The sequence below is a fragment of the Dipodomys merriami genome, unplaced genomic scaffold, assembly GCF_024711535.1.
Source record: "Dipodomys merriami isolate MVZ:Mamm:240054 unplaced genomic scaffold, mDipMer1.0.p SCAF_2, whole genome shotgun sequence".
In the NCBI taxonomy this organism is placed as follows: domain Eukaryota; kingdom Metazoa; phylum Chordata; class Mammalia; order Rodentia; family Heteromyidae; genus Dipodomys; species Dipodomys merriami.
This window is the reverse complement of record NW_027203381.1, coordinates 122,114,340-122,133,887: the sequence shown is the minus strand read 5'-3', so window position 1 is coordinate 122,133,887 and position 19,548 is coordinate 122,114,340. Positions and strand designations below refer to the sequence as shown.

Genomic DNA, 19,548 nt, shown 5'->3' with positions numbered 1-19,548 from the left:
CAACAAGCAGAGCAACAGTTATACCAGGAACTATAGGCTGAGGGGAGAAGGCAGGGAGGGGGTGTGGTGAAGGGTGGCTGGGCAGGGTGGGGCGGGCATGGGGAAGGGTCTAAGAGTGCTCCTCAGAGCAGGCTAGCTGGTCTCCCACGGCCTGGGGCGGCCCCCAGGTGCTGGGGCATCTGATGTCACACCTGCCAGGACAGGCCTGGAGTCGCAGGAATCCTTCCTTGTTGGCTGCCAGTCTGGGGTGCCAACCCCGCAGGAACAGCCCCGGCTCAAAGGACTCATCCAAGTCCCTGCCGGGCCCAGGACCCTCCTGCCTCAGGACCCTTCCAGGGGACAGTGCATCATCAATGAAAGTGATCAGGAATGGCATGCCAATCACCCTAGAAACAGCGATACCCTCCAATTGAGAAATTTCATTTATATTAATCTCTCCCCGAAAAGGAAAATACAAAATCACAGAGACGCAGACAAGTTTGTGCACAGTGCACAGCTCCTCTCCCCTGAACTCCGGGCAGGGTGTCAACCCCCGCCCCCCCCCCCCCCCCCCCCGCCCGACTCCTGGACCTCACTTTAAGATGCGGAGAGGCTAGGTGACTCAGGGAGGACAGCTGAATGCACAGAGCTGGGGCAGGTTCCCGGCCCCCCGGGTTTGAATTCACACTTGAGTAGGAGGCCGTGTGCTCTGCGGAAGAAGCTGAGACGGGTTTCCAGATTTCTCCTAACAGCAGCACAGACTGTTTGGAGGAGGAAGACCAGCAGGGAGCAGGGGCTCCAGAAATGAGGGGTGGGTGAGTGCCCTTGGCTTCCTTGTTGCCTGTGACTCTCAGACCTGGAGGCACAGAAGGTGGCAACCTGGAGATTCTGACAGACGAGGACAGGCTAGCTCCCCTGGAGAAGCAGCAGCTCCACCAAAGAGCAGGAAGGGGCAGGGGTGCAACTCCTGTCCTCATCAGGCGCACAGGACCCTCCCCTCCCCCAAATCTGTGCTTGTGGTGTCAGTGTAGCCATGGAAGACAGAACTCTTGTCCAGGTCAGCGTCTGGAGCTTCCCCTCTCCTGAGGAGAGGCACAGAGGGCTGCACCTGCACTTCCACCCCGGGAGCCTCTGTTCCTAGCTGGAGTTGTCAGAAGCCTGCCAAACTCAGGCCTCAGGAAGATCCAGAGTCATTATATAATGCGCTTAATATCCAGCTTTCAATAGGAAGTGAACAGAACGTGAACAAGGCAACACATACAACCCTAAGATGAAAGAGCTGTGAGCATGAGCTGGCAGCTACGTAAAACAGCCACCGTGAAAGCACTTTCAACAACAGGTAGGAACCCTTTACACAAATGAAAAAGTTCCTGATCTTCCTAGAAGCTGTGGACCTGTGTCCCACACCTCATCCCCTAGCCCGCTGGAGGATCCCACGGAGGAGACAGGACAGATCTGGGCCGTGGGACGCTGTGGAGGGCCGGCTGGTCCAGCCTCTGAAGCCTGGGCATGTCTCCACAGCACGCTTGCGCTCTGTGCCACCTCCCCAGAGGGCCACCCTCTCCACCCAAGGGTCAACCTGCCGCACGCCACCACCGACTCCCCCCGGAGGGCAGAGGGACACACTCAGAAAGACAGTGGGTTTAAAATGCAGTTATGAGCATAATCGGTTACACAGATGCACACGTTTGTTACATTCACACATTTACAATGTTCCCGGCCTTCTCAACCCTCTCTCCCTCACCCTTCCCTTCCCCGCTTTTCTCAGGCAATGGATGGTCATAACAGCAGTAAAAAGGATAAGGAAAAGTTACGAGAACAGAACTGGACCCAAACCTAAAATAAAAACAAGCAACAAAGGCTGGGCATGATCTTTCTCGTTCTATAAATACAGGACTCATGACTGCTTCTTTCTTTTGTTTGAGCTGCTCCAATGGTTTCCTTTCTTCTGCTTGCTTGGCTTTGCTTTTTCTTTACTTCCTCAGAAGGAAGGTAAGACAACGGTTTTGACTCTTCCCTCCCTCCCTCTAGGCAATACCCTTGCAAGGCAGGTGTTCTACCACTAAGCCACATGTCCAACCCTTTTGCCCTGGTTACTTTATTTTGGCCTGGAATCTCAATAACATGCAGCAGTTTGAAAAAAAAAAAAAAAAGGACATGCTGTTCTTGAGTCTTAGATAGGAAGTTAAAAGAATAAGAGAATAAGAAAGGATAAAAATAGTAATGTGTGAGGCTGGGAAGGTGGCTCAGTGGTAGAGCACTTGCCTTGCATGCATGAGGCCCTGGGTTCGATTCCTCAGCACCACATAAACAGAAAAAGCCAGAAGTGGTGCTATGGCTCAAGTGGTAGAGCGCTAGCCTTGAGCTGAAGAGCTGAGGGACAGCGCCCAGGCCCAGAGTTCAGGCCCCACAACCAGACCCCTCCCCCCCAAAAATAGTAATGCGTAATATACAGCCTTTATTTTAATTTTCTGGCATCATATCAGATACTAACTTGGTAAGAACAGATACTACATTTGACTTTGGTCAAAGGCCAGAGTGGTTGTTGTGGTTGTTTTTGCCCCGACTTTGATACTCCTATTTAGGCTTTTTGAGGTAGCTGGGTGACAGGTGTCACCCCCACCCCCCCGCAGCTTCGTTCTTTTGAGATGGGGTCTTGTGAACTTAGGGACTGGCCGGCTTCAAGCTGAGACACTCTGATCTCAACTTCTCAAGTCAATAGGATTACAGGCAGAAGCCCATGGGACCTGGCTTTCCTCTTTTCCCTCCTTTTTAAATGGAAACTTTCAAGTTTTTCTAGGGGCTTTAATTTACTTTTATCTCATAAATTTTAATAAATTTCCTCATTTTTCTTTGTCCAAAGTATCTTCTAACTTCCTTTGATATTCTTTGACCAGTGTATCATTTAGCAGTATGTTTTGATTTTTAAGTATTCAGATATTATCTAATAATATTTGCTTACTGATTTACTCTGCCCAGAAAATAGTTTGTATGATTTCAGCTATTTAAATGTTACACTTAAAAAGGTTACTCAATCCCACAGAATGCGGTCTAGCTGGTGCAGCATGGTGTGCACTGTGCTGTGTGTTACTTCATGGGTCCCGGGTTGTACTGCATTTCCCCCATTTGTTCTCTCCTCAGTCTGGGTCACTGGCATCACTCTATATTTAGGACATGCCCATCACACTCATTCTGCCACCAAGTCTACACAATACATTGTTTAACTTTGGTTATTAGAGTTCCACTTTAAGCTCTCCACTTTGCTTTTTACATCTGGCCCTTCCTGGTGGACCTTCTGTCTTTCCATTCTTTTCAAAACTGTGAGTGCTGGTTCCTAGCTACGGTCATGGGTGGCTGCTCAGTCACCCTGGCATAGAGCCTTCTGGGCTGCCGAGGTCTGGGTCACCCTGGCATAGAGCCTTCTGGGCTGCCGAGGTCTGGGTCACCCTGGCATAGAGCCTTCCAGCCTACTGGGTTCTGGGTCACCCTGGCATTGAGCCTTCTAAGTTGCTGAGTTCTGGGTCACCCTGGCATAGAACCTTCTGGGCTGCTGAGTTCTGGGTCACCCTGGCATTGAGCCTTCTAAGTTGCTGAGGTCTGGGTCACCCTGGCATTGAGCCTTCTAAGTTGCTGAGGTCTGGGTCACCCTGGCATTGAGCCTTCTAAGTTGCTGAGGTCCCAGTTACTCTGTCTTCCACCAGTCAGTCATCTTTCCCTTCAGGAGGCTGAGCGTCTCAGTTCTTCATGTCGAGTATGACACGAGTGACCCCTGGGCACCCTGGACATTGTCATAGGCCCTCAAGATTGACTCACTCTTAAGCAGGACTTCTAGCTGGTCGGTCCCACTGCCTCCCACAGACTGTGGACCCAATGTTGGTGCAGCTCTGAGAGCTCCGTGCACCTCCTCCTTGTGCAGCCCAGAGTCCTCTTGTCAGAAGCTCTGCTGTGCTGCTGCTCACAGTCAGACCCACACCTCCGGCGCTCCGTGCCCAGCAGTCACAATGACATGACAGGGTCACTCTCTCAGCTCCCGCCCTTGTGAGGGCCCTCACGCGTCCCTCACCCATGACATCGGCATCTTCTTCTCGCCCTTCTGGCGGGAAGCTGGGACCTTCCCCTCCTGTCTCCTTCAGGCCAGTGGTGAGATGGCAAAGACAGGAAGAAGGGACAGGGTGGCCCTGCGTCCGAAGCCCTGCTCTCCTCTCCACACGGGTAGACCAGTTACATACCACAGCCTGTAGAGCCTCACCCAGTCCTACAGGTTGGGCTGGGGAGAATGCAAAACAACAAAAACAAAAACAAAAACAGGAAGAGAACGCCGCCCCGTCCTGCAGGGAGCCCTGGCCGTGGCTCAGATGGAAATGGGGTGCTGCTCTTGGAGCTGCTTCTGGCCTGCGCTCGGCACATACCTCCAAGCTTGGATGGATAGTGGAGGGCTGGTTCCCTTCTTTTCAGCCTGCTGCCACTGACTTTACAGCCCTTTGGTCTAGAAGGCCCCGTGGCGGTTCCTACGCAAATCTGTGTACACGTGGTACGCCACAACAAGAGGTGCTCTTCCTTTTGACCAGAAATAACACTTGCTCAACTTTTTCATCACTGAGTTGACAATGTCTGTTTACAACCAATGCCACGATGACAACATTCTGATAAAGCAACTAATCAGTCTTTTAAAAAGAGTATTCAAATTGACAGCTGCTAGAAAAGCAATTGCTGTAATCCTGAGAACTGCAATGTGCCATGTGGCAGCTCAAGTCCAGCACACACGGCACACGCGCCTGTGCGTGCACATTCGCTGTCCTAATCGACAGGCATGCTCACTGCCATTACACATGGAGTGGAGAAGCCCTCCTCCAGGCCTGGCCTCAGACAGGCAAATTATTCACTATTCCCAGGCTGGTCAGAACCAAAACAAAAGCAACTGAGGTCGGCTCATACGACTTGCCGGCTGTGTGCAGAACCTTGTGGCCGCCATCCCGCCTGCTGCTGCAGCGCCTCCTGCGTCCCCAGCAGGGACTCTCGCCTGGAGAGGGCCGGAAAGCGCTGCCGTGACACCATCTGCCTCCAGTGGCTGTGGGGAGGGCCCAGCGGTGCTGGCCTGCCCCGGTTAGCTGCGCTCCACCCAGGGCTGCGCCGGGGGCCTCAGCTGTCTGGAAGGTACAGGGGATGGAGCGGGGCAAGCACAGACTTGATTTATCGTGTTTAACAGCTCAGTGCCCACATCAGGCTACATGGGGCCACGGCAGCAAACCCGACAGAGCTGATTAGCTGCTTCGTCTTCCTTGAGAGACACACAATGCATCTATATCCTTGAGGCCATCCGGGCTAGGGGAGATTTCTGCAACTCAATGCTCTTGCCAGCTAGAGTTAGCCTTAGAAAGACACCCAGGGCTCACACAGCCCAGACTCCAGTGAGCATTCTAAATAGCCCGCTCACTTGTCACTCAAGTGCCGAGACAAAAAGTGACAGGCTAGGCCCGCGACCTCATCGCTCCTCTCCTCTCTGGAGTCAGCACACCGGCTTCATGTGGAACCTGCAGAGCCACACTCTGGTGACGGGCCAGGCTTCACACCCCACCCCCGCCGTGGCCCCGATGCTTCTTGGTTCTACCTTTGGAAGAAAGCGCCTAGTGCAACCTATGTCAGCACATGCCTATTACAAACGTCACAAGTTAAAGAGTAACCACTTTTCATGTGGCGACAGGGCAGGCTTCCCTGAGAGTTGAGTCCTGCCTCTGACACCACCCAGCTGGAGCTGTGTGCCACCCAAGTCTTGACGCAGCCCTGCCAGTGCCTGGGATGTGTGTCTGCATGCACATCTTCTGCACAGGCCTCCGGTCAGCACCGGGCCTTCCACAGGCTCCCAAGGAAGGTCATCGGGACAGTCTTCATACCACTCATCCTCCCGCAGCTCGTAGTAGACACCAGGCTTGCAGGGTGGGTAGGAATGGAGATCATTCCTAGGTGCTAGCAATTTGGTGGGGAAATCAGACTGCTCCGGGACAGCTGACAATGCACAGTTGAAAATCAAGGTGAGGTCGCCTATCCAGCCCCTCAAACATATGCTCTACACAGGCAGGAGATCCAGGAGTGACAGGTGGAATTCTTGTGGCTCGGGGTGTCTGAGCGTAAAGAGGAGGCTGGGAAGAGCCAGCCCTTCAGGTGCCAACCTGGCCTAGAAGCAGCATTTGGTATACTCATCACTCTGGCCTCACTCTGGATGGGGAGGGACCCGTGGACGGGGAGAGAGTAGGCAAGCAGGACCAATGACAGAGCAGTGACAAACACAGAGCCTACCGATACCAACAGCCAAAGCCTGTGTGTCCTGATCCCATGGTTCACGGACACCTCGATCCCTGGACCTGAGAGCATGGCGGATGGTGGCAGAGGGCCCTGCAGCCAGCCAGGGTATGAGGTAAAGAGAGGCAAGTCAAGCCGATGCGCAAACCTTCCTGGACCGTGGGCCATCGAGGGCCGGATGGGACCAGTCCAGTCTCCTGAGCTGTCCCTGACCTAGTCTAGGGACTAGCAGATGGCAGGTAGGGAAGTGATTGGTTTCCTTCCCCAACAGAAGGCACCAGGTGGTTAGCTACACCCTAAGCACACCTGTAGGGTTCCCACAACTTCTGGTAGTGAGACGCTCCATCCCGAGTCTGCATTTTCCCTATTTCTGGGCCCAAGGGACCCCTCTGGAGTACACATAATCTGCCACTATTCTGCACATGGCTAGAAGCCGCAAGGAAGGAACAACAGCCAGAAAGCATGGCAGGCACACAAAGCCCAAATGAGCCACAGACGACAGACAGTCACAGCAGGGATCCAGCAGTGGCTGGACTGACATGTGTGTACACATGAGCCACAGACGACAGTCACAGCAGGGATCCAGCAGTGGCTGGACTGACACGTGTATACAATGAGCCACAGACGACAGTCAGTCAGTCACAGCAGGGATCCAGCAGTGGCTGGACTGACACGTGTGTACACATGAGCCACAGACGACAGTCAGTCAGTCACAGCAGGGATCCAGCAGTGGCTGGACTGACACGTGTGTACACATGAGCCACAGACCACAGTCAATCACAGCAGGGATCCAGCAGTGGCTGGACTGACACATGTGTACACATGAGCCACAGACGACAGTCAGTCACAGAGGGGATCCAGCAGTGGCTGGACTGACACGTGTCTACACATCAAGTGTTAGGAAATAAAACCCACATATAAGAACATTAAAAAAAAAATCAGAGTTGGGATAAACCTAACACAAGGTGTCTAAAGCCTGGATGTGGTAACCGAGCAAACACTGTTGTGAAGAATGAACGGGCCCTGAGGGCTGGAGGAGGGGATCCCCCCCACCTCAAACTCTGAACACTTCAGACACTAATTCTTCCAAACTGACTTCAAGATTCACACTTAGACACGCTTTTGTTTAAAATTTAATTTTATCTACTTATTTCCAATTATCTTTAAATAGTTGTGCAACAGAGTTGCCATTGAACAAAGCAGTTTAAGCTTATTCTTAAATGTATGTGGAAAAATTAATCAGACCAAGAACAGCCTAAGAAAGAGAACAAAGCAAAAAGACTCATTTTGCCAGAGATGTGTACATACAAAGCTATGATGAATTAGGTGAATTAGTCCGTGTGATAGAGGCATGGGGAAAAACAAGAAGACTGAGAAAAGCAATTGGAAGCCAGTGTGCGCAGGCCTGGCAAGGCAGAGGATGCGTCTCTCAGGGAATGTTGCTCAGTCAACTGAACAAGCAAGGCAGAAAATGAGGCCCGAACAGTCCCTTAGGGACTCGATCCCCAGCCCACTTCCAGGTAGTCCATGTAGTAAGGGAACCGTGTGCAGACAGCACAGGCATCCTCCATGCAAGCTAGAAGAAAGGGAGATTCCTTAAACACAAAAAGGCACTAAGAGCTAAGGAAAGGTTTCAAGGATGGAGCACTTTACAATTAAGATTTTCTGTACCAACAGATACTGTCAGCAACCCACAGAGAGGAAATCACCTGTAGTTCACTAGATTGCCAAGTCCTCCTATTCAGGGACCACTTCTATGCTGCTCATGAAAGAGAGGTCAGGACTTGGCAGCAGATCCCAAGCTGCTCTCCACAAGGCTACTGTCCACCCTCTGTATCTGGGGGCTTCAGGTTCAATCCACAATGGATTGAACATATTTGGAAAAAAAAAGAACTGTATGCTTTGTGCAATTATGTGAAAATTTTTTAAAAGATCGCAGCTGTATTAAACATGTGCAGAACTTTTTCTCGTCATCATTCTAGAACAATATAGTATAAACGACTAACGAAGCATTTCTGTTGTAGATTAAGTCATCTAATGATGATTTAAAGAGTGGAGGACTGCAGAAACTGCATGCCCATACTGCATCATTCTCTCTAAGGAATGCTGGCACACAGGTAGAGTTCTGGAATGCATGCTCCAGTGGGTGCAGAGGGGTGATTATAGATCAAAAGGTGTCGGCATTAGTCAAGCAGGAGTGCAAAAGTCACAGTGTGTAACCCCAGTGCCAACCAGAATGGCTACAGTATCCCACAAAAATGGAACAGAAAGCCCTGGAAAGCAGCAGCATAACTGGGCCACTCATGCGGACTGCCTGCATGCCAGCTGGCGTATCAGCTGGGGAAAGGCGTTTTGTGCAACAATGAGGGAGTCCATATGTATCTGCTCAGACCCAGCATCCCAGCCTGAGTATAGACACTGTCACTAAAATTCTATACCAAATGTTAACAAGCAGGGCAACAATATACAACCCAGTGTCTTTACCGAGTTTATTCTATACTACCCCGTGTCTCCACGGAGTTTATTCTATACTGCCCAGTGTGTCTCCACGGAGTTTATTCTATACTGCCCCGTGTCTCCACGGAGTTTATTCTATACTGCCCCGTGTCTCCACCGAGTTTATTCTATACTGCCTTGTGTCTCCACGGAGTTTATTCTATACTGCCCCGTGTCTCCACCGAGTTTATTCTATACTGCCTTGTGTCTCCATGGAGTTTATTCTATACTGCTCTGTGTCTCCACGGAGTTTATGCTATACTGCCCAGTGTGTCTCCACGGAGTTTATTCTATACTACCCCGTGTCTCCACGGAGTTTATTCTATACTGCCCAGTGTGTCTCCACGGAGTTTATTCTATACTGCCCCGTGTCTCCACGGAGTTTATTCTATACTGCCCCGTGTCTCCACCGAGTTTATTCTATACTGCTCTGTGTCTCCACCGAGTTTATTCTATACTGCCAGGCATCTCCACAGTTTATTCTATACTGCCCCGTGTCTCCACGGAGATTATACTGCCCGGTGTCTTCATGGAGTATAGGATCAGGAGTACTGCCTACATCATCATCAATATGTTAAAGAAAAAAACCCAGCAGCCTTAGAAACATGAAAAAGCTACCAAGAATCAGATTGAAAAGCAAAGATTGGGGTGCGCTGAGAGCTGACCTGGCCCCATTTCTGTGGCCCCACGGAGGGCCGCTGCCACCGAGAACCCCAGGCGCCCAACGGCCTGGGGTGTGGAGACACAAGCAGGAGGTTGTGAGGGGACAGTGTGGAAGACAGCCGGGGCGTCCCCCATGCTGCCGCACCCATGTGCGTACCATGGGGTGTCCCGCAGTTCTGCCCTGGGAGTGTCGACAGCGGGCCACCATGGCAGAAGCAGCCGTGTCCACACACCGCACACTGTGCCGAGGCCTCACACTCACCAGGAACCTGGGTACCTGAGGGCCTTGGCAGTGTCCAGGCTGGGCAGGCTCAGCCGGAGACTGTGCTCTGTGTGTGTGTGTGTGTGTGTGTGTGTGTGTGTGTGTGTGTGTGTGTGTGTGTGTGTGTGTGTGTGTGTGTGTGTGTGTGTGTGTGTGTGTGTGTGTGTGTGTGTGTGTGTGTTTTGCCTTGGAGGCCATGTGACTGCACGGAACTTCCTCCCTCCTCCACGGGATTAGACTTAATCCCTAAAACAGCAGCCGCCCCGGCAAGGTGCTGGGATTTCAGTAATCTGCTGATGGCCTGATAATCTCTGCCTGCTCTTGTATTTATATGCATTTGGTTTGTTTTTAGATCTGTGGACTGTTGGAAGATGAGGCAGGGATGTGTACAAAAAACAAGCCTTCCTTTTGTGTTTGCAAAAGCACCAATACAGATGTACGAACACACGCAAGTATCACCACGCAAAACACAGACGTAAGAACACACTCAAATATCACCACGCAAAACACATACGTACGAACACACTCATAAATAACACCAGGTAAAACCCGGTTTGGAAGCCCTCAGGTTTGATATCTACATTCTCAAAGTGGTTGCTACTAAGTTATACCAGGAAGAACTGAGTGGCATGAGCTTTGTCCCCTGGAAGGGTCCTCCAATCTGGAGCCCCTCTCCAAAGGGAGAATCTGGCTGCCTTCTTTTCACTTTCAAAGAAACTTGCTCATAAAACAACAAGGACAACAAAACAAAACCCCAAACCCCGAAGACCTTGCTCCTAGACATGATCTGAAGCAGATCCCACAGAGGGGGCTCCATGGTTAGTACAACTAAGGCAGGAAGTCATGGCCTCTCCTTAGTTCAGCCCCAGGCCCCCCCATTTCTTCTCACACCCAGAGGCTGGGAGCTCTGGTGACTGGAGCTGTTCACACGAAAGGGGCACAATGCTTCTGGAAACTCATTCAAAGCAATCCCAGATACCAGCCCAGAAGAAATGCCAAGCCCAGGGGAAGCGATGAGGTTATGGGGGCTGTTCCTTAGGAAGAACTAATGCCTGTGTGAACGACACTTCAGAGCCTGCCTCTCTTGCTCTTGCTTTTTTGCCGTGTGAGGACACAGAGTTCCTCCCGACCAAGGGAGGCAGCAACAACACCCAGTCTTGGAGGCAGAGGCTTGCCCCTTAAAACCCGCTGGCACCTTATTCTTGAACAACCAGCCTTCAGAACTGTGAGAAATGAACTTCTATTCTTCATAAAATTCCCAGCTTCTGGTATTTTCTCGCAGCAGCACAAATGGCCTAAGTCAGTTTGTTCTGCTGCTTTGAAGCTTAAAAAGGGAACATTGTTCTTGGCCAAACAACTTGGGAGAACCCAAGTAGGGTAACGGTATCAAACGTAAAACAGCCCTTGGGCGCAGGGGCTCTGGAATATGGTGAGCCATAAGGCGTTGATGTCTATATTTTTAACCACAATAAAATTTTTACAACGACATATTTACCACAACGAAAATTATATTTGAGTACCATTTATGGGGTGGTTTTCTTAATAAATATCACTGAGGCAACAAAAAACAAAAGAAAAGAAGGAAGAATGCTCAGTCAATTGCAGGTTCCATAGCTAAACCCAGCTTGCATCCGTCCTCATGATGCGGTGCTGTTCCTGGGCCCAGCCACAGCAGTCTTAGAAGTCAAACGTCTCTTTCTAGGTCACCAAGACTACTGGATTTTCAAGATTTGATGATTATAGCAACAGAATCTTCTCTAAGGTCACCTAACTGAGGGCTGGGGGAGAGGGAGAGGAAGAGAGATAGAAATAGGAAGAGGGAGAGGGAGAAGGAGGGGGGAGAGATAGGGGGAGAGAGAGAGGGGGAGAGGGAGGGGGGAAGTAAGGGGAAGAAGGAGGGGGAGAGAGGCATCATGATGCCAGCAGCACTATTCTGGGTGAGTCTGAGCATGCCAGAGTCCAACCGGGGGAACCACTGGAGAGCACGGAGTGGCAAACACCACACCAGAGGAGCAGCTACTGACCCTCCAAGTGCATGTGTCTGAGGCTTGGGTTTAGAGCAGAAGCATAATCTAGAGGCTGTAAGTGGCACCAGTGTGAACCAGGTGACCTTAGCTGGCGTGACACTAACTCACAGCCCACATCACTCGGTACCCAGTGTACCACCTGTGGCCGCTGCCTGCGCTCACCCAGCCCTTCTTGCTGCTTGTGACCCATGCTCCTCCACCTCTCATCTGTGAGGGTTGGCGCCCAGCCATCACGAACCCACTGTGAACAGGACTCCACGGCACCAACACCACGTGACCACGGTCGGCCCCTCCACACGGCTTCTTGTGTAGGCAGGGGAACAAAGCGGTGCCCCGCAAGCCATGTGGCTGGGCCGTGTCACTTTGGGGTGACTTCCTACCTTCAAAGAAGTCTCACATCCTGACCACTGGCATCAAGGGCCATCAGCCACAGTGTCACACCCCTCGGACACAGAGGCCTGCATGTGTAGGTGTGTTTGGAGGGGTTGGCATCTGCACGTGGCTCCTCCATCCTCCACACAGAGCGTGGTACCCGCAGGGAGAGCGCGGCCTGGGCTCCTGACTCCCGTGGGGGACTTCAGTCCGTTCATCCGTGTTCTGCATTTCCTACCATTGATTCATAACCCGTGGAAGTGCTGCTGCTCCTCCCTCTGGGCAATGGGCTGCCTTGTTCACCCACTCCAGCCTTCTTGTGAGTGAACCCTGTGCTGCCCTCCTAGGAAAAAGACTGCATGTGTGTGTAAGTGTGAGTCGCAGGCATAGGCATATGTGCATGTGTACATGTTTATATGCACACGTACATGTGCCCACACACATGCATGCTGTATATGCATATGCGCACACATGTGATGGTGCAATCCATTATGCACATGTGTATGTGTATGCACGCAGTGCATATGCGCATACACATGCATGTATCACATGCATACAAGTGCACAGTGCACAACACACATGTGCAGGTGTATTGCATGCGTGAAGTGTATGTGTACATGTGCACATGTATGTTGTCTATGTGTGTGCATATGTGCACATGCTTGCATGTATATGTGGACATGTCTGAGTGTATATGTGTGTGCATGCAGTTGCATGTGTGTATATGTGCACATATGTGTTGCACATGCATGTATACACAAGTGTGTGCTGTGTGCATGTGCACACACATGTACATGTGTGCTGTATGTGTGCACTGTGTGCATGTGTGTGTGTGTGTGTGCAGGTACTGGAGTGGTGCTCTAACACTTGAGCCATACCCCCATTTCCCCCTGGATTTCTGTGCCATTAGCATATTATGCCATTGTACGCACATTCGTATTTGGTGTGTGTCTATGTTCTATAACGAGATGTCTGTTTTATAAAGATGTCTGACTCAATACCTCTTGCTGGCTAGTTTATCCATTCCTAAAGATTTAAAGGTTTCTTTGGTTACAGCAAAAGCAAAACAATAAAACAAACCCTCTGTTCCCGCCTGAATGTACTCTTCTCCTTGACCGTGCTTGGTGTGGGGGGCACACCCAGGGAGCAGCAGGGCAGGAAGCACAGGGAGGGGGGGAAGGTCAGGCGCAGAGCCGCAGAGAGGGTGAATGGGCACAGGCTCTGAATATGCCTCTCCACACCTGCGCGCAGCAGACAGGAAGGCAGACGCCGCACCTGGGGTACACCCCTCGGTCTCTCCAGGCTTGTCTTCTATCGCCTGGACCTCATCCCAACAGGCTCTCTTCATCCTGAGATTATCTGACCCCAGTTCCTTGTCAGAGACGCAATATGGCTACCGTAGTTCCTTCCTCTCTACTGCCCGCCCTGTGGGTACTCCGCATCACAAGGGGCTTTGGCATCTGCTGAGCTTCCCTCCCTAGCCGCTGGTCCTGAGTTCCTGTAGCCTCCAGCTCCAGCAAGCAGAAAGAAAGAGTCCCTCTTCCTTGCTAGTGAAGTCCCAGCTGCACACAACGAAAGCAACACGACTGTGACCTGAGTGACCCTCCCTGGCCATTCTGCTCACATCAGACCTGTAAGACTACTGGACAGTGTGCACCCCTCCCCCAACACCAGGACTCAGGTGCAGACCCTTGAGGTGTGACTCTCGCTGCAGTGGGGTCTGGGTGGCCTGCATTTAAATGATCCCTGCACAGCCTCACTGCGGTTCTCCACCTCAGAGCTGACTCCGCGCACAAGCCTGGGCAGTCTGTCCCATTTCTGACTCAGTCCACCCAAGGGCAGGGCAGACGGGGCCCAGAGCAGCTAGGATAGGTAACAGAAATAGGTTGGTCCTCCAGCTCCATCATGGATGGCACTGTCCGCTGCTGGGACTTAGTCAAACAGTCTCAGCGCCTGGCCTCAGTGTTCCTGGCCTCCGAAGACTCTTCTATTGGAGTAAAGCTAGCGGAAGGCCTCTCCTCCCCCAGCTTCTCACATACAGCAGAACGCTTTGTAGAGGCTCCTGGGCTTTCTGAGAGGGCCCAGCACAGACCCCCACACAGAGTGTGGGACTGCCTGCATCACCAGACCCCCTCCGTAGAGATGCTTCTGTTCCCAAGCGAGTCATGGTCCCAGGGCCAGGGTGGCATGTAAGAGGAGGGGTCCCAGGGTGGGAAGCGCCCTCCTACTGTGAGGAGCTCAGGGAAAGGCGGGGTGGGGGCCTGTGCTGCCATTCCCCTGTAGTCTCTGGCTGCAGCTCTGCTCCACTGGTGTCCTATCTTTCACTGTCAACTAACAGAACAGAACGGCAAAGCAGGCCCCACAGACATGTTTTGTTTTCTGGAGACAATATCCTTTGTTTCCCAGGAGGCATATCTGGGGAGGGAAGGATAATTTCATAATTTAACATGGTTATGTGTGGTCACCATGACTGTACGCCTTGCTCTTGCTACCACACGCCTGGCTGAGTGTCCACACTGAGCCCTATTATTTGGACACCAGTTGAGAGGGGCTGAAGATGCAGATGACACTAAAACTGCATTAGTAGTGGGGTTTTTCCCAGAGGCGTTTACGGCCAAGTCTGGAAAGCCCTGCGTCTTTCCCTACGACAGAGGAGGAGATGCCCTTCGGAGCACGCCAGGGACTGACCAGGGGGGAGGCAGCTGCTGGCCAGGCACGGTCCCCCCAGGTCTTGCCATAGCAAGAGGGCGGCCACTTCTGTCCTCAAGCTTTCCACAGCTGCTGACCATGCACCTGAGATGTGGACCGTTTCTAATCTGAAGTGCCAGTGCTTTATTTCTGTAATTCTGGCCACACATTCCCATTCCCTGGAGAAGCAGATGAAAATGTCTTACCCCTGAGAGGCGACAGACAGTTCCCTAATGAGATACACTCCGATCAAATGCCTCTGGTTCTGGGAAACTATTTTTGGGAGCGCTTCCTCACAGCCATAGAGTAGCAGGCCACCTGGTTTGGACCCCAGGTTAGAGACTGCGGACTCACACACCTCACATACATGGCAAAACACCCACCAAAGGTCTCAGCTAATGAGCTGTTAGCTCATTTATGGGAGAGACAAAAATGTGAGAATTTTCTTTACGCCTAAGTGGTAAAAGTCACTTTAGTTTCACAACTTAAATTGCCTATATATCCCACATATGCTTTAGCATGTGGGAATTATATTCACTGGCCTTCTGGACATAAAGAGAATTAGCGGTTTCTCAATCTAGGTACTAAGTTCCCAAATACATGCTTCCACTCATTAAAAACCTAAGTGTGTCAGCTTTGCTCTGGTGTTTGCCCACAGAAGTGAACAGATCACCCGCTCAAATCTGAGTTCAAGATCTGCAGAAAGGGGCACCAAAGGTGAAGCCGGGCACCGGGTCCTGGCTCCTGCGGAACAAACTCCTGTCCATACCTGATGGTGCTGACCAGCAAACACATAAGGTTATAGTATTTTTCTACAAATGATGTCGCTTTAAAAGTAAAGCACAACGCAAGGACATGGGTCCTTCCAAAGGGGCCACACTGTGAAAGCAGAAGACCAAGAATGACGTCCTACACTGCGCACAAGAAGCCCATTCCGCCCGCTACTGATGACAGGGCTCTGTGACCGCTACAACAGCTGTCCTCGGCACTTTCCCGACCCCCACCCCGACCTCTGCCCGCCTGGCCCCGTCGCGGGGGCCCCACTCATACACCTGGGTCTGCTTTTGCTGTCCTCGGCCTGGGTCTCCTGTTTGGCCGCACCGAGCGCTCACCCAGCCCACAGAATCCCCTTACCTCGGAACAAAGCACCCCGTGGGGTCGGGATGACCGGGTTAGATGTAGGTACCAGATGGCCACGCTCCCTGTTTAGAGAAGATGAAAAGCTAAAGAAGAAAAATTAGAGTGATGTTTTTGTTCTCCACCAGAGGAAGCCACCCATCCCATTGGCTTGGGGTGGGAACCGCGTGACGTGCCAGGCACATGTGACCTACTTTTCGCCCAGCTCCCCCTGTGCCCTTGGAGCAGCACCCAACACTCATGGCTGTCATTTCAACGGCCCCTGCCCCCAACAGAGCCGAGCGCACCGGCATGCCTGCAGGACATATGTGCAGCCGCTCGGCCTGCGGTGGGGCTGGGCCGGCCTTAATCCACACCCGACTCTCCAGTCTCAGGCTGTGGTCGCTGCTTCGGCTGGAGCGGTCCCTGCCCCTCCGTGGCGGGGTTGTCCTGAGTGTGGCTGCGGGTGCACTGCAGGTCCCCCTGGAACTGCACGTGGAGCTATCCCTCATCAGGATGAGGTACCGGATGGCTCAGGCAGAAAGTCCTGTCCTGTGTTTAACTACTGTGGAGACTCCTATGAATAAGTCCTTAGATAAGCTCAGCAGTGGAAAATGTGCCATGTTCTGGACAGCAGTCCTGTGGGTGATGGTCTGCCTAGGTGCATGCAGGAAACAATCTAGAGCCCCGAGTCCAGGCATTTGGGACCTGAGAGGAGGGGCAGTGTGTGTTCTGGCCACACACCAACAGGGGACTTCCACCTCCGGGCAGGAGACGTTGCCCTCCGACTACAGCAGGGTTATAGGGCATCCCAGCTCCTCACACAGAAGTCAGAGGAGATCAAGATCAAAACACATGCAAATGCACATGAGAGTTCCGCGGCTGTGTGGGATGGCACGCTGCTCAGTGGTGTGGGTCTTGTGGGACGGCACATAGCTAGCGTGGAAGGAAATGGTCACCAAGGTATTAGAGATGCTTGCAGCTTTCTGAAGCTAACCAAGGTGCACAGAGAGGAAGAGGAGGAGTCCTGCTGCCTCACCAAGTAAGTAACAGAGCACCTATTATAGAGAAAACGACTCATGACTCACAGGAAGTCATCCGCCACACAGACCCCCTGTCTGCATGGGTGGCAGTCTGTCTGTTCAGGCCCCTGTCTGCATGGGTGGCAGTCTCTGCCTGTTCAGGTCCCTGTATGCATGGGTGGAAGTCTCTGCCTGTTCAGGCCCCTGTCTGCATGGGTGGCAGTCTGTCTGTTCAGTCCCCTGTCTGCATGGGTGGCAGTCTGTCTGTTCAGGTCCCTGTCTGCATGGGTGGCAGTCTGTCTGTTCAGGTCCCTGTCTGCATGGGTGGCAGTCTGTCTGTTCAGGCCCCTGTCTGCATGGGTGGCAGTCTCTGCCTGTTCAGGCCCCTGTCTGCATGAGTGGAAGTCTCTGCCTGTTCAGGCTTCCTGTTGCATGGGTGGCAGTCTCTGCCTGTTCAGGCCCCTGTCTGCATGGGTGGAAGTCTCTGCCTGTTCAGGCTTCCTGTTGCATGGGTGGCAGTCTGCCTGTTCAGGCCCCTGTCTGCATGGGTGGAAGTCTCTGCCTGTTCAGGCTCCTGTCTGCATGAGTGGAAGTCTCTGCCTGTTCAGGTCCCTGTCTGCATGGGTGGAAGTCTGTCTGTTCAGGCCCCTGTCTGCATGGGTGGAAGTCTCTGCCTGTTCAGGTCCCTGTCTGTATGGGTGGCAGTCTGTCTGTTCAGGCCCCTGTCTGCATGGGTGGCAGTCTGTCTGTTCAGGTCCCTGTCTGCATGGGTGGAAGTCTGCCTGTTCAGGTCCCTGTCTGCATGGGTGGCAGTCTCTGCCTGTTCAGGTCCCTGTCTGCATGGGTGGCAGTCTGTCTGTTCAGGTCCCTGTCTGCATGGGTGGAAGTCTCTGCCTGTTCAGGCCCCTGTCTGCATGAGTGGAAGTCTCTGCCTGTTCAGGCCCCTGTGTGCATGGGTGGAAGTCTCTGCCTGTTCAGGTCCCTGTCTGCATGGGTGGCAGTCTGCCTGTTCAGGTCCCTGTCTGCATGAGTGGAAGTCTCTGCCTGTTCAGGCCCCTGTCTGCATGAGTGGAAGTCTCTGCCTGTTCAGGCCCCTGTCTGCATGGGTGGCAGTCTGCCTGTTCAGGCCCCTGTCTGCATGGGTGGCAGTCTCTGTCTGTTCAGGCCCCTGTCTGCATGAGTGGCAGTCTGCCTGTTCAGGTCCCTGTCTGCATGGGTAGAAGTCTCTGCCTGTTCAGGCCCCTGTCTGCATGAGTGGAAGTCTGCCTGTTCAGGTCCCTGTCTGCATGGGTGGCAGTCTGTCTGTTCAGGCCCCTGTCTGCATGGGTGGCAGTCTGCCTGTTCAGGCCCCTGTCTGCATGGGTGGCAGTCTGTCTGTTCAGGCCCCTGTCTGCATGGGTGGCAGTCTGCCTGTTCAGGCCCCTGTCTGCATGGGTGGAAGTCTCTGTCTGTTCAGGTCCCTGTCTGCATGGGTGGCAGTCTGTCTGTTCAGATCCCTGTCTGCATGAGTGGCAGTCTGCCTTTTCAGGTCCCTGTCTGCATGGGTGGAAGTCTGCCTGTTCAGGTCCCTGTCTGCATGGGTGGAAGTCTGCCTGTTCAGGTCCCTGTCTGCATGGGTGGAAGTCTCTGCCTTTTCAGGCCCCTGTCTGCATGGGTGGAAGTCTCTGCCTGTTCAGGTCCCTGTCTGCATGGGTGGAAGTCTCTGCCTGTTCAGGCCCCTGTCTGCATGAGTGGAAGTCTCTGCCTGTTCAGGCAGGCTGTTGGTACCATTACAGCGTTTTCTAAAACAGGGCCACAATGCCCACATGTGTCCTGTGTTTCACACTCAGTATTACATACTAAACATTCTTCTTTATTAATATAAGTAATTTCCATAATAGTGATCAAGTTCCCCAGTGGCACTTCATTCTGTGCCTGATGTTATATATTCTGGGACGATGAAAGAGAAATCATGTGAAAATAGATTGTTTACAATTGAAAATAGAACAATGAAATCTATAGAAATTGTTCTGAAGGGGAGAGGGAGAGTGTCAGAGGGCTGAGACTGCGGAGATAGGGGTACACACGTGTGGAAATGTAGTGGTGAAATCCCTCCCAGGATTCACAAAGACGACCCTGCCTTCCAGTCCACAGCCCCTCACCACCTCTGCCCTGCTGGCTGTGTCTACCGCGGCAGACCCTGCCTTCCAGTGCACAGCCCCTCACCACCTCTGCCTGCTGGCTGTGTCTACCGCGGCTCTGACAGAGGCTCGGATGCTCCTGCCACCGATGGAGAGGACAGCAGCACAGCGCTGCTCAGACCCAGCGCCACAAAGCCAGAGGAGCAGGCAGACCCAGGCCATCCAGGACCTGGCTGTTGCTACTGAGCGTCCGAGGAGTGCTGGGCACGGCCCTGGCTGGCCCGGGTGGGTCTGTGGCGACTGATGGAGCAGCTTGGTGGAGAGCAGGCAGAGGTGCTGGCAGCAGCAGGCAGGAGGACTGCTCAGTGGCATCCCGACCCACCGTGATGATACGGTGGAGGACGTAAAGGTGGAATATGACTGGGATTGTGTAACATGGATAATGAATGATTTTAAGATATAAATGTAAGTGTGCTGTGGATAAGACTTCCCTGGTAACTCATTAC

General features: G+C 52.6%; 1 protein-coding gene across 15 annotated transcripts in view; it reads right to left on the bottom strand.

Moving 5' to 3' along the window:
• Positions 1-19,548, bottom strand: part of Pcbp3 (poly(rC) binding protein 3) — a 170,364-nt gene that overhangs the window by 45,795 nt on the left and 105,021 nt on the right. The window contains exon 1 of one of the 15 annotated variants that reach the window (XM_070030873.1): positions 15,919-15,939. The exons of the other annotated variants lie outside the window; for them this stretch is intronic. The gene's annotated coding sequence lies outside the window, so the exon portion shown is untranslated. Of the gene's footprint in view, positions 1-15,918; positions 15,940-19,548 lie in introns of those variants that run through there. 15 annotated transcript variants of the gene reach the window in all.